Source organism: Microcaecilia unicolor, chromosome 1, assembly GCF_901765095.1.
Source record: "Microcaecilia unicolor chromosome 1, aMicUni1.1, whole genome shotgun sequence".
Classification (NCBI taxonomy): domain Eukaryota; kingdom Metazoa; phylum Chordata; class Amphibia; order Gymnophiona; family Siphonopidae; genus Microcaecilia; species Microcaecilia unicolor.
The window spans coordinates 63,944,296-63,958,604 of NC_044031.1; the positions used below are offsets into that span (position 1 = coordinate 63,944,296).

The 14,309-nt window shown below is 47.8% G+C and overlaps 1 protein-coding gene across 2 annotated transcripts in view; it reads left to right on the forward strand.

Annotated features, from left to right (window-relative positions):
- Positions 1–4,900: 4,900 nt before the first annotated feature.
- MYD88 (MYD88 innate immune signal transduction adaptor) overlaps positions 4,901–14,309 on the forward strand; it is a 55,060-nt gene continuing 45,651 nt past the window's right edge. The window contains exon 1 of one of the 2 annotated variants that reach the window (XM_030197984.1): positions 4,901–4,969. The gene's annotated coding sequence lies outside the window, so the exon portion shown is untranslated. Of the gene's footprint in view, positions 4,970–4,998; positions 5,084–14,309 lie in introns of those variants that run through there. The other variant, XM_030197991.1, reaches the window with a different exon arrangement.

Consider the following 14,309-nt stretch of genomic DNA (forward strand, 5'->3'; position numbering starts at 1 on the left):
GTTAAAAATAAGGGGGAAGAGTTTAAAATAGGATAGAGTGAGAATACCTGCATTGTTGAAAATTATGTTATTTCTTGAACAAAAAGGGGGGTAGAATTTTGGGTATTGGTGGTTGAAGTGTGTATGTCTAGCCCCCACTTTGGCCGTTTTCAAGTCCAAACTTAAAGCCCACCTCTTTACCACTGCTTTTGACTCCTAACCTCCACTCACTTGCCCTGTCCTTTTATCCTCACCACTTTATTCCCTTGCCCTTAGTTGTTCTGTCTGTCTGCCTGTCTTATCTAGATTGTAAGCTCTTTGAGCAGGGACTGTCTTTTTGTGTATGGTGTACAGCGCTGCTTATGCCTTGTAGCGCTATAGAAATGATAAGTAGTGGTAGTAGTAGAGAAGTAATAAAAGGAAATGTTGTGAGTGGTACAGATAAACTTAACTGTTTTGGGTGGTAAGGTTTTGACACTGATGAAAATAAGAAGAAAATCAGTGTTTTATATATAGAAGTGAAAAGGGACATAGGATTCTGTAGAGAAATCTCTCTTATCCATCCCCTTCTCCTCTACTGCTAATTCTAGACTCCGTTCCTTTTGTCTTGCTGCACCTCACACCTGGAATAGACTTCTAGAGCGTGTGCGCCTAGCCCCGTCTTTGGCCGTCTTCAAGTCCAAACTTAAAGCCCACCTCTTTACCACTGCTTTTGACTCCTAACCTCTACTCACTTGCCCTGTCCTTTATCCTCACCTCTTTATTCCCTTACCCTTAATTGTTCTGTTTACCTGTCTTATCTAGATTGTAAGCTCTTTGAGCAGGGAATTTCTTTTTTGTGTATGGTGTACAGTGCTGCGTATGCCTTGTAGCGCTATAGAAATGTTAAATAGTAGTAGTAGTAGTAGAATGCTCAGTGAAAGGATATGTTGAGAGAGTGGCTGCAAAAAGAACTGTGTGAGTGGGTTGCAGGACCGCTCCTTTAGATTAGGGAAACAAAATCAGCATAGGTTTGAGAAAGAGTGAAATTTATTTGCATTTTGTTTCAGTTAATACATGTCCACAGTCTTGATATTATAAAAAGTAATGTTACAAGGTTGAGGACATTTTATAAGATAGGGAGAGAGGGTTTTGCCTCCCATTTTAGTTGGTTTAGCTAGGTGTAGGAGGAAGAGGAATCCAGAAGATCGCACGTCTGGAATCGGCTGGGCCCCCACGCAAGCAAGCCAAGCTTCAATCCCTGCTATCAACGAGTGTTGGACAAAGTTCCCGCTAAGGGACATTTGCACAGAAATAATTAAGAGGGACTATACTTACCTGGTAATCAGGAGGAGTGAGTAAGAAAAAAAAGGGTCCTGTAAAGCAAAAGTGGTCAGAGAGAGAGAGAGAGAGAAGGAAAGTATACTTACCTGATAATTAGACTGAGTTCTGGATTTCCTGAGAAGTGCTGAAGGAAGTTCTGTAAAACAAGAATTTGTTGACAAAGAATCAAATTCTTCACACTGATGATAACACGGTAAAGAATACATAGCAAAAGTGAAAAGTTACTTATTTGTGAAAGTATGTGAAAATGTACGACACTGGGAAAATACTTATCTGATAGAGGTTGGGGAATGTGCTTGGTTCTAAGAAAAAACACAGATACGATTAGATGAGAATTGTTACATTCCAAATTTTATATTGTTATATTCTGAGGAGTGCTAGTTAAGGATTAGAAACATTGTTATTTATTCACTGTTCAGCCACAAATGTTAAAGTGTTGCTGGTTTTGGCATGGAATGCATACAATAAAGTATTTCATTATTAAAAGTTCTTTACTTGACTGAGAAGTGAGAGGGTGCTTATTACCAAAAACTGGAAAAATTCCTAAATTTAGCTTATTTTCCTCTCTTGCTCTCCGAGAACAAGAGACGAGGTTAGTGTTTTTTTTGTTCCCTCTCCAGGGTACTGGGTTCCTGGAAGCTCGCCACGACTATTAACATCAGGTGAACCGGAACCTAGTGTTTACCATACATTCAACCCAGGCATGGGGGAGGGGTAACATTAACTTCCAGTGCCAGGGGCATAGCCAGATCTCGAGGTAGGAGTGGGCCTCAGCTGGTGGGGGATGGGGACCCCCACCAGCCAACCAGGGGCCCAGTGGAAATTGGGGGGGGGGGGAGGCCATGCCCCACCTAGCTATGCCACTGCCTTCCACTTAACAGGAAGCCCTTCAGAAAGTTGCTTTCTCAGGAGCTAGGCATTTCTTCCCTTAGGATTACCTTCCCAGTCCACAGGAAGCCCTGCAGCTGGCTGCCTGTCCAGTCCCCCCTCCCTGCTAGGACCAATGGGGCATAGGTATAACAACCTCCATGAGTAGCAGCAGCAGCCTTGCCCGCTCAGTCTCTCGGCGGCCCTGGTAATGGTGTGCTCTTGGTTATAAATCTTCTTGGTACAAGTGCATCAGCCCTGGCAGAAAGCAAGTGCAGCTGTTCTGATTGTATCACATGGAAAAAGCTGTTTTTGATTACAATCACATCAACACATCCTATTAGTTTCATGCGCTTGTACACTATGAGCCATATCCTATATAATAATTCTCACCACCAACATTCTAATGTGGGACTGCCTGTGTCCATGGCTCCTGGAGTTGCTGAGCTAGGCTCCGTAGCCAGGATGACATCACTAACAGCTGATTCCCAGGCAGGGGGAGGAGTAGAGAAACGTTTCCTGACTCCTTCCCCTGCCTGGGAATCGGCTGTCAGTGCGCTGCTCCCTGCCACTTTGGAGCAAGTGGCAGGGAGCGGCACATCAAAAAACTACAAGCACGGCAACACGGAACCCCCCCCCTCACATCAAACACCCCCTCCCCCAAGCACATCAAACACCCCCCTCCCCACCCGAAGCACATCAACACGCCCCCAGCGCAGCGGCCACTACAAAAAGAAAAGAAGCGATAAATGTTTTTAAACCCAGTCCAAATCATTCGCAATGCCCGAGTCTTACAACGCAGTCTCTGCAGCTGCTCATCCTCTCGCCTCCACATCACTGCCCCTGGAGTATGACCCCGGAAGAGCGCAGTGACGTGACAGGCGAGAGGAGGAGCGGCTGCAGAGACTGCGTTGTAAGACTCGGGCATTTGCAAATGATTTGGGCTGGGTTTAAAAACATTTATTGCTTCTTTCTTTTGTAGCGGCCGCTGCTGCTCAACAGGAGAAGCAACAGTGGCCGGACAGCGTTACTACTGGCATCTGCGGGTGGCGATGGGGTTTGATGCGCCGGGGGGGGGGGGTGTTGATGTGCTTGGGGGGTGGGGAAGGGTTGTTTGATGTGCCAAGGGGGGAGGGGAGGGTCGCTGGACATGGGTAGCTGCAGGGGGGGGCAGAGGGAGAGGAGGGTCGCTGGACATGGATGGCTGGAGGCGGGGCAGGGGAGAGGGAGGTGGGGAGGGGGTCCTGAGACCAGAGAGGTGGGGGTGGGGAAGAGAGGTGGCGGTGGGGGCTCACACTCACTCACTGTCTCTCACATATACTCCTCTGACACACTCCCTATCACACTCTATCTCTCTGTCACACACACACCGACACTCTGTCTCTCACACACTCTACTACTACTACAAATCATTTCTATAGCGCTACCAGTCGTACGCAGTGCTTCACAATTGAACATGAAGAAAACTCTCTCTATGACACACACACTCCATCTCTCAACATACACACTCCGAGGAAAACCTTGCTAGCGCCCGTTTCATTTGTGTCAGAAACAGGCCTTTTTTTTGTTTGTTTTTTTACTACTACTCAAATGTTGCATAATAAGATATTCCTCCCACCAAATCAAAACTTTCTTCCTAAGGTGGTGTCTCTATTTTATTTGAATCAATCCATAACACTTTTACTATTCCGTCCACCTGCTCATCCTAATGCTCGCCCAACGTCGATCGTATACAACCATTTATTTTAACTCGCACGTGCCCAGGCCGGAGCCACCAGTCAGACAGTTCTTTCTTCGACCACTGACAAAACATACTTTGTGGCAACGGATAAGCGGCTCGTATCTTTCTCTACCATGAAAATGCAGAATTCCTCAAGACGCACAGCTCATGGGACGGTGTAAAAGCCAGATCTGCGGGATCCTCCGGATCTAGAGAAAACAAAAAAAAAAACATTAGGAGGTTACATGTAAAATGTTCATATGTATACGACTACCAAAAGAAAAATGACGTTTTAAAATGTTGGCGATCGAATCCGGGAAGATCCTGAGGATCCCGCTGTATCCGGTTTTTACACTGTCCCCACAGCTCATCGTCTTCGGACAACGGCTAGTAAAAAGCGCATCTTCACAGAGCTTCCCCACACATGGGGTATGCTTGCTTGCTTTTACGGAGCACTAACTGCATCAACCCCGCTTCGTCAACTGACTCCGCTTCGCCTCCACCTACCCTCTTCTCTTCCTTCCCGTCCACATTGATTTGATTTGCTTACTTTATTTATTTTTTGTCTATTAGATTGTAAGCTCTTTGAGCAGGGACTGTCTTTCTTCTATGTTTGTGCAGCGCTGCGTATGCCTTGTAGCGCTATAGAAGTGATAAATAGTAATAGTCTCTTGTAACCAGAGCTAATATTGTGATGTCATAATGCCTCAGGTCACCAATAAGAGCCAACCTCATCAGTGATGTCACAATGGCTTGATTGTCCTATACTTGGCTTACTTTTATTACATAGCTCTTTGAGCAGGGACTGTCTTTCTTCTATGTTTGTGCAGCGCTGCGTATGCCTTGTAGCGCTATAGAAATGCTAAATAGTAGTAGTAGTAGTAGTAGCTTCAGCCCAGCGCGCTCTTGTACGTTCCTTTCTCCTCTGACGCAACTTCCTATCCTATTTCCGGCAAGGCGGGAGGAAGAGAGTAAGGTGGTATGACTGATATGTGTGTAGCGTATTACAGGGGACAGACGGTCACGGGGCACCGGAGAAGGAAGGCTGTGGATGATGCTAGTGGGTAACATCAGAGCCAGGTATGAGTTGAGGTACAGCTGCCGTATCGCGACAGGGAGGGAGGGAGGGAGGGCAGGGCTCATGGAGAGTGGAGGCCGATCCCCGAGTGCGTGTGAAGGATGGATGCTCGACGTGTGAGTACAGCCCTCGAATGCTTCGATCACACGCCACTTGGTATCTTTAGGAAAATAAGGGCAAACAAAATCTGAAGCATGAAAATATACAAAGCAGCGTGATCTAATAGTTCGCAGCAAGGATTGTGGGTGTCCGCAATCAGGAGTACTAGCTCGAAGTACTCGAGTACTGTGCGAAACACACAAAAAGTGAAAATAAGAACAAAAAAAGTTCATTGCCTAATACTGTATAATATTTGGGAGTACAAGTAGGACTACTACTATTACAGTGTGAATACAACTATACTGCTTGAGCAAGGTGTGTGGCGAGATTGTGTGAAGACGTGTGTGGTGGGGGGATGAGGTTGGAAGAAGGGGAAAATGTTGAAATGGTGGTGGGTTGGGAGAGGTGGATAGTGATCTACTTTCCACAGATTGACCTTTTAATTTTAGAGACTTTAATTTGGGTTCCAAGAGGACTTCCGGTAGCTCTGATCCCATCCCTTGACTGTGTTTGCTGCTATAGATGTCAGCAAGAAGTTGGTATTGCCTATAGCTCAGACTTGGTAGATTGAATAAATGAGACCGCCGAAGCAAGAAGCCCTTCTGGCTCTCAAGGGGAATATGTGATCTTACTGAAGAGTGGCTTTGAAAAGTGCTTAGTAGTTTTGTGAACAATTTTACCAACAAATGGATGAGGTCAGTGTGCTGCTGCGGCTAGGAAAGCGAAATAGAATGTTGGGTGTTATTAGGAAGGGTATGGAGTCCAGGTGGGCGGATGTTATAATGACGTTGTATCGCTCCATGGTGCGACCGCACCTGGAGTATTGTGTTCAGTACTGGTCTCCGTATCTCAAAAAGATATAGTAGAATTGGAAAAGGTACAGCGAAGGGCGACGAAAATGATAGTGGGGATGGACGACTTTCCTATGAAGAGAGGCTGAGAAGGCTAGGGCTTTTTCAGCTTGGAGAAGAGACGGCTGAGGGGAGATATGATAGAAGTGTATAAAATAATGAGTGGAATGGATCGGGGTGGATGTGAAGCGACTGTTCACGCTATCCAAAAATACTAGACTAGAGGGCATGAGTTGAAGCTCCAGTGTGGTAAATTTAAAACGAATCGGAGAAAATTTTTCTTCACCCAACGTGTAATTAGCCTCTGGAATTCATTACGGAGAACGTGGTACGGGCGGTTAGCTGACGGAGTTTCAAAAGGGGTTAGATAGATTCCTAAAGGACAAGTCCATAGACCGCTATTAAATGGACTTGGAAAAATCCGCATTTTTAGGTATAACTTGTCTGGATGTTTTTTACGTTTGGGGAGCGTGCCAGGTGCCCTTGACCTGGATTGGCCACTGTCGGTGACAGGATGCTGGGCTAGATGGACCTTTGGTCTTTCCCAGTATGGCACTACTTATGTACTTATGTACTTATGTACAGTATTATACAAACTAATGGACTGATCAGAGCTTGGTGCTATCTGGAATAGGGCACGGATCAATACTTTGGGAGCACAGAAAATATCTCCCAATGTCCAGCTGTAAAAGGTGCAAATGATATGTATGTTGTTTGACTGAAAGCAAGGGGGAGGAACATGCCTGGTGCATGCACAAGAGTTTTGCAATAAAACCGCTTTTGTATGCATGCGCCAGAAGCAAAGATCATGTGGCTACCGTTCTTCTAGGCCTTTAAATATAAGCTGCTTTTTTTACTGTTTTTTTACCAGGCGGCGTGTATCTCTCTCTGCATCTCTCTTCCCCATCCAGCGTCTTTCCGTATTCCTCTTCCCCTTTGGAGGCACTGTGGCTCCCTCAACCCCTCTAACCGTGGTCTGGTGTCTCTCTCTCTCTCCGCTCCTGGCCCTGCCTGCAGTGCTCTTTCACTCCCCATGTACAATACTGTACCTTTTCAGGCATGCACTGGGCTGTCCTCTCTGTCCCGTCCTGTCCTTTCTGATGCAACTTTCTGTTTTTGGAAGGGCGGCTCAGGTCAGAGGGGACAGGCTGGGTTCAGGCTGGAGGCAGCCTCTGAGTAAGACTGGCGCTGCAGCACAGAAGACTTCTGAAAAGTTACAATATTGTATTCTGAGGGGGGAAGGGACAGATGCCAGACGTGTGTGTGTGGGGGGGGGGGGGCTTTTGGCTCGAGCCCCTGGGCCCCCGCCTATGGGGAAAAGAGATGCTGCATGAGGAAGAGAGATACAGGGATGCTGCCTGGGGAATACATCAACAAAATTTGCCTGTTCATCTCTTTATTCTTCCTTAAATTTGAATTTTTAAAAGTATGGCCTGAGAATCCAGAAAATCTGGACTGGCCAATTCCTGAACAGTGGATTTTTGGTCTTGTACTATAACTAATTTATTGCTAACAGCCTGAATGAAAGAATCGAAGGGCCACATTACATTCCAAGGGACTATCACCATAACCAAGTGCAAGATGAACAAAACATAAGTTTGAAACTAATTATTGCTCGAATAGGGAGCCAGTATAGCTTGATCAAAATGGGGTAGCCCTTTCCCATTTATGGCCTTCTAAAATCACCTTGTGACCATATTTTGCAGGACTTGTAGTGTAGATAGAAATATGACAGCCCTAAATAATCAATGCTTGTACAAGCGCTAGTCTTCACATAGGTACTTTTCTGATTTGGCTTTACCTTAGTTTTAAAAGATTTCCTCACCACAAGTCTAACACCACCCTAATATTCTCAAAGTTGTAGCCAAGGGAAGTGCTTGGATTGTCCTGTGGAACCTGCTTGGCATATTGCCAATCCAAAGCAAATTTGTTTTATCATGTATTGTTCTAATTAATAGTTCATAAATAGTTTGTAAGTAACTTGGAATGGAATTGCAAGAGGATATCATCAAAAAGGCATAGGGTTAACACAGGGATCCCTATATAGCAGTGTTTCTCAACCAGTGTGTTCCCAAGAGGTGGGAGGTGTATCACAAAAAGCCTTTGTTTCCTACAACCATCAGTGGCTGCAAGCTGGGAAGAACAGCAATCTTGAGAGTCAGGGTCTTGAAATCCCCATAACTGGTCCCTCCTTGTCATCAATACCAGACCAGCCCAGACTAATGGGTTATGTCCATCCACCAGCAGAAGGAGACGGAGAAAGTAGTTCTAAGTACTTTGTCCCTTAAGGGTATTGTGCAGCCTGGAATGCTCAGTATTTTCTCTGTCTCCTAGCGGATGGTAGACTGATGTGCAGTTCCTATTGGTGATTGCTGGTTAGCTCCTGTCCCAGCTCAGCTGAGTGTCGGTTAAGCAAGGGGTTTGCTGGTAACCTGACTTGGGTTGTTTGCTAGGGTGATAAGTGGTACTGGGTCCTTCCATCTCTCGACTGGGGCCTTTGAGGCTTGCTGGGTTTGGATTTGGCATGGTGCAGGCTTCTCTTCTCTTTCTGGACAAGTATATTTGCTTTTTTTCTGATGGTGAAGGTAAGCTGTTCTTTTTATTTCTTTCTGGAGCCTCCCAGTTAAAAAAAACAACCGCAGTATTTAGCACCACTTTTAGAATCTGTCTGTTTTTGGGATCAGGTAGGTTACTGGTTTGATGGGTCTTGGTCACTGCGAAGCTTTTGTTTTTGGCGGGCTTTTGGACTACTTTGGTCGCAGGCCTGTGTTTGGTTGCCTATGGCCGCAGACTGTTTCTGCCGTTCTCGCTGGGATGTTGGGCTTGCGGCATGTCTATTCCTTCATGCTGTCGACTGGAGGGAAGTTTGTCTGTTCACTGCAGGGGTTTGTTCTCAGCAGTGCTTCTGCGCAGGAGTTTTGGTTGCTGGCTCCCCAGTTGGGATCCCAATTTCTTTTTCTCTGTGCCGTGCGTGTGTCTGGGGCCCAACCATGTGGGACTATTTCCGCCTTAAGGCGGTGTGGAAGTCTCGGCCTTGCAGCCAGTTGGTTTCTTCCTTAGTGGATTGGTTGCTTTGTGACTGATTTGCAGGTACTCTGGCACTGGTGCTTTGCATGAGGTCTTCGATTTTCAGTTTGCTGGAGAAGCTCCAGCCTCTGCATTGGGGTTTTTTTTCTTGGCTGCATGGTTTGGACAGTTTTTGGTCAGAACTGCGGGGCTGTCCGCCACCTCTGTGGGGCGGAGTATCGGTCAGTGGCTTCAGTGATGCCTATGGGGCTGCCGCGAAAGGTTTCTTCTCTGCAGGCCAGGCGCTACTCCTGGGCTTGGGCTCCTGGTTGTTTCTGGATATCTCCTTTTGAGGCACTCTGGTTCTTGTCTTCTGTCACATGCTTCTCTCTCTTGGCTGTGGTGTTCTCTCCTGTAGTCTGAGTGGTGCTGCCTCATGTTTCTGTTTGGGGTTCTCCATAGCTGTACTTGGCTGCACTTTGCACTCTGTACCTTCTTTGTCCTATGTGCCGCTCCATTTCATTCAAGGGGGTTGATGGCTGTAGCTGCATCTTGACCTAAGCAGTTAAGCTCATCCTTTGCCCTTTTAATTCAGCTCCCTTCTCGGGGTATTGGCATCATCTTCTTTAGTGTGGGGCGTGTGGCTCCATCTCTCGTTGGGGGGTGACTTTCGTTTCTGGGACTCTACACACCTGGGCGCCCTTCATGGGGCCACCTCTCTTTTCGCGGGAGGCGCAGAACTCTCTTCCTTCGGTGTTCTCCCCATTTCCTGGCTTGCATCACCTGCTGACCTTGTTGCTGTAGCAGCCTTTCTGTCTTGGACTTGCAGTTCAGGTCTGCCTGTTGAATATAGGTCTTCTTGGTATGAGTGGAGTGGTTCAGTGTGGTGTGTAAGGTATGCCTTCCCCTCTATAGGCGGAGTGCTGCCTCTTTCTGTTGAGGAAGGCAGCTCTCTCTTCTCCCTTTGGGGTGCATGTGAGGGCATTCAACATGCGGTACATTGATCTATTTTGATGTCTCTGGGTTGCGGTTCACTCGCTGCTGGTGGAGTTTCATCTGTCGGAGCATATCTTCAGCTGAACTTGCATCCTTTTATGACCATGCACTGCGATGCTACTCCCTCTCAGCCAATTCTGTGCATTCTCTTCTCCACAAGGTGTTCGACCCATGTGCATGTCCTGGATGGGTGATATGGTCTCATCTTTGTGGGTGGAGCATGGATCTGCTTGGGTGGTCTGTCATTGCTCCACTCTTGGGTGTCAAGCGTAGCTCCATCTTCGCATACTGGCATGGCTTCTTTTCAGTGTGACAAACGTAGCTCCTTCTTCTGCATGGCGACCATTGCTCTTTCTCTGCATGGTGAGCGTGACTCTCTGTCTGCAGGTTGGGCATAGCTCCATCCTGGCAAGTTGAGCATACCTTCTTGGCTGCCTGTGGAGCGTAGTGTGTACCGCGTAGCTCCATCTCTGGTGATTCAGCCTTGCTTTTCTCAGGCTCTCGAGTTTGCTCCCTTCCTGGAGGGTTGGGCCACAGTCCCTCCCTGGAGGTCGGGATTTGATCCCATCTCCGCTGGTTGAGCCACATTCTTCTCTGATCTGCGAGCCTGGGTCTGTCTATGGACGGCGAGCTTAGCCACCTGTTTGCATGTCGAGCCAAGCTTAATCTCTACAGACCATGTGGGGTTCCCTTGCTATGGGTTGTCTGCGGCTCGCTCATGTCTTCTTCTAGGGAGCTCAAGTGGGGCTTCGTTCCTGGATGCGGGGCGGTCAACTTCCTTTTCTGTATCTCCTTCTGTAGGGTTTCTTCTCCTCAGAGGATGGCATGTGTTTCTGTCCCTGGCTGTGGGAGCGTGCTTCCTGTTTGATTTTGCAGAGGAGTTCTATCTCTACGTACAAGACATGGTTTCCATCACAGACTCTGCTGCCTGGTTCAGTGGGTGGCCAGGCTATGGGCCTCTGTCTCTCAAGCATGGCTACATTTCTACTGTTTGAGATTGCCTCTGTTGCTGCTGGGAAGGCGTGGGTACATCCTTGTTGTGTGCGTATGCCTCCCATCTCCTCCGGGCTGGCCCCTCTGGGGTTTGATGGGTCATCTCTGTTCTTGCTGAGTGTGGAGAACGCATCTGCCATTGGCTTACAAATCTGTTCCCTATCTTATGGACCCCTCTCTCGAGTCAAGCTTTCCAAGTGGCTGGGTGCAGGTACGCAGTGCACACCTCTGTCTCTGGTGTCTCCTCCCTAAGACTGTTAGTGAGACATGCCCTCACCTAGTCCGCCTGTGCGGATCTGTTCTTCTTTCAATTTGTTGGCTGGAGGGTGGTAAGTTGCTTCCTCCCTTCTCTGTGTTTTTTTTGTTTTTGTTTTTTTACTGCTGGTGCATTGTTGGGGCTAGTGCACACTTTTTGCCCTCTGCAGGGCTCTTCACAGTTGGAGTTTGGGAATCCACAGCTTCTTTCCTTTGAGTCAGCTGTTGGGGTTTCAACGTATTTGTTCTGAGTCTTCGGCGATTTCCCGAGCTCTTGTGGGTCTTAGGGCTGAGGCTCCTTTCCTGCTGCCTCTGATTTTCACTCTGTTTTGGAAGCCCTGATTTCTTTCCACTTCGGGGACTTCTGGACGTCTCCTCCTGACACGGGTCCTATATGGAATGATCGTGGATGTCATTTTCTCCTTTTGGGCTTTTGATGTTTTTCTGTTTGTGATTTTTCCCGTCCTAATGCCAGGACTGCTTTGCTACATCCCATTAGTCTGGATTGGTTTGGTATTGATGACAAGGAAGGAAAAATTATGTCCTTACCTGATAATTTTCTTTCCTTTAATCATACCACTGCAGACACCCACCTTTTTTTTTTCAGTTTTTTTTTTTTTTTTTTGGAGTTACTTCATGGTTGCCTCCTCTAGGGCTATCCTCCTTCACCTAGGTGTCTGAGTTCCTTTACGGCTTCTGGAAGCAGGGTCCCTTTCGTAAGGGCAGGATTCGCCTGTGCACTCCATGCCACCATGTATGCAAGCTCTATACAGCTCTCGATTTGTGCTTCACTGACGAGCCACTTCTCCTGCATTGAGGGTACATTTGCACAGCTGCTGGGAAGGCAGTGTGGTACCTCACCTCGCTCCTCGCTGGGTGGTATGGTTGGCCCTGGTCGTACAAGAGCCCCAGAAGATCTGCCACTGGGTGCTCTTGGCTTCCCGGTGGGCTGCTTGCCCCATTTCTGTTTGTAGCAGTTGAGAGCACCATTGCTTGGCTATTTGAAATACTAAGCATTCCAGTCTACACGATATCCTTAAGGGGCGAAGATCTCTGTTTCCTGTAGTGGGAGTTTCCAGTGCGGCAATGGACTTCCTCAGCCGGAATTTGCTGGATCCGGGAGAGTGGTCTCTCTCGGACTTGGCATTTCAGGCCATTGTCATTGCTAGGGCAGGCCTGTGATGGATCTGATGGCAACAGCCAGGAATGCCAAAGCTCTGCACATTAACAACCACAGGAGACAGCCAGTGTTGGAGGGCCCCCATGCTGTCTCGCAACAGTGGCCTCACCAGGGTCTTCTCTATATGTTTCCACTGTGGCCCTTGGTCAGCCACATGCTGCTTCAAAAGATCGCAAGTACATGGTGGCCCGGTGGTGCTGGTGGCTCCGGACTGGCCTCATCGTCCTTGGTATGGAGATCTTGTTCAACTGGTGATCGCGGAACCTATTCGCCTTCATTGCTGTCTCTCTTCTGCTGCAGGGTCCGGTCGTGATGCTGGAAGTGGCTTGATTCTGCTACAGCGTGGCTCTTGAAAGGGTGAAGATGATGGGTTATTCCGCTGTGGAAGTGTCCACATTGCTTGAGCTCAAGTTTATTAAGAACTTGCTTTCCTGCCTATCGGTCAAACCAACTAAGTGGCGTACAGACTAAGGAGAGATGAGGAAAAGGAGAAAAGAAGGGGAGAGGGGAAGAACTAGAATAATCAGAATAGAAGGAAGGTTCCACCTCTTTGGCCTATGTTTGGATCTGGCGTGTCTTTTTAAGACTGCTGTGATGAGAAAGGGCTGCCTCCGTGGCACTGCTCTATTATCTTGCAGTTTTGCAGGATGGCCTGCAGAAGAGTTTGTCACGTTCATCTCTCAAGGACTAGGCGACAGTGCTGGTGGTTTTTTTAAGAGTCTGCTTCAGGGCCATGCCCTTGTTCTTCATCTCGATGTCACAGTAGTTCCCCCTTGAGATTTAAACTTGGTCTTGGCTGCCCTGTTGCGGGTACCTTTTTGAGCCACTTAGTTCAGGCAACCTTGTAAGATCTTTCCCTCGAGGGAGCCTTTTTGGTGGCCATCACTTCAGCCATCAAGTTTTGGAGTTGCAGGCTCTCTCTTGTCGGGTGCCTTTCTCTTCTTGAGGAGCGCATCGTCTTGCATCTGGTTCCATCTTTTTTGCTGAAGGTGATTTCCCGGTTTCATCTGAATCAAGCCATTTTCTGCCAGCTTTTTGCCGGTGGGATTCCAGGGTCGGGTTTTTTTGGCTGGGTGTCCATCGGGCCCTCCATTGATGTTTAGACAGGATGGCAGGTTAAGACTGATTGTCTTTGTGTGGCTTTCACGGGTCCATGCAAAGGTGGCGCTGCGTCTAAGGCTACTGTCGCCCAGTGGCTTAAAGAAGCCATTGCATTGGCATACTTGCTTGCGGCAAGTCTGTTCCATCGGTATGGCAGGCATATTCTACCAGAGCTGGGTCGATTTCCTGGGCTGAACACTCATCACCTCCGGTGGCGGATGTTTGCAGGGCTGTGATGTAATCGTCGCTGCATTCCTTTCACACACTATCAGTTGGTCTCCAGGCCCGCTGGAGGTGGCTTTTGGGGCCTTGGGGGGGGGGGAGGGGTTGGCGGCATCCAACCCCTCACTGAGTACTGCTTTGGTACTTCCCACTTGTGGGACTGATCTAGAGCAGGTGATAGGAAGGAGAAATTAGGGCTTACCAGACCATTCCCAATCCCTCCCATGTAGCGTTTTCTGTCTTAGGCTCCATTGTCTGGTGCGTTGGGGGTGACCAGAGCTTGGAAGGATCAAGTACAGTATTAGTGCCTGACACTTGGTATAACAAAAAGAAATTAAAAAAAAAATAAAGAAATGAATCAAGAAACAGGCATTGCCATATGTTACATGGTTTGTTGGTTGTTCCCTTCTCCCCTGTGGTGTTCTTTGGGAGGCCGTGGTTCTGTTTCTGGTTGCGCTGGTTGTTTAGTTACCATCTAGCTGTCAATAGAAATACTGCGGAGGCTCAGGGCTGCACATAGCTATATACAGTGATGTCTCAGGAAAGTCCCAGTCTCCCCATCTACTGGTAAGAGGGCATATACCCACTCATGGGAATGATCTGGAGTGACTAAAGGAAATAAAATTAGATGATAAGCCT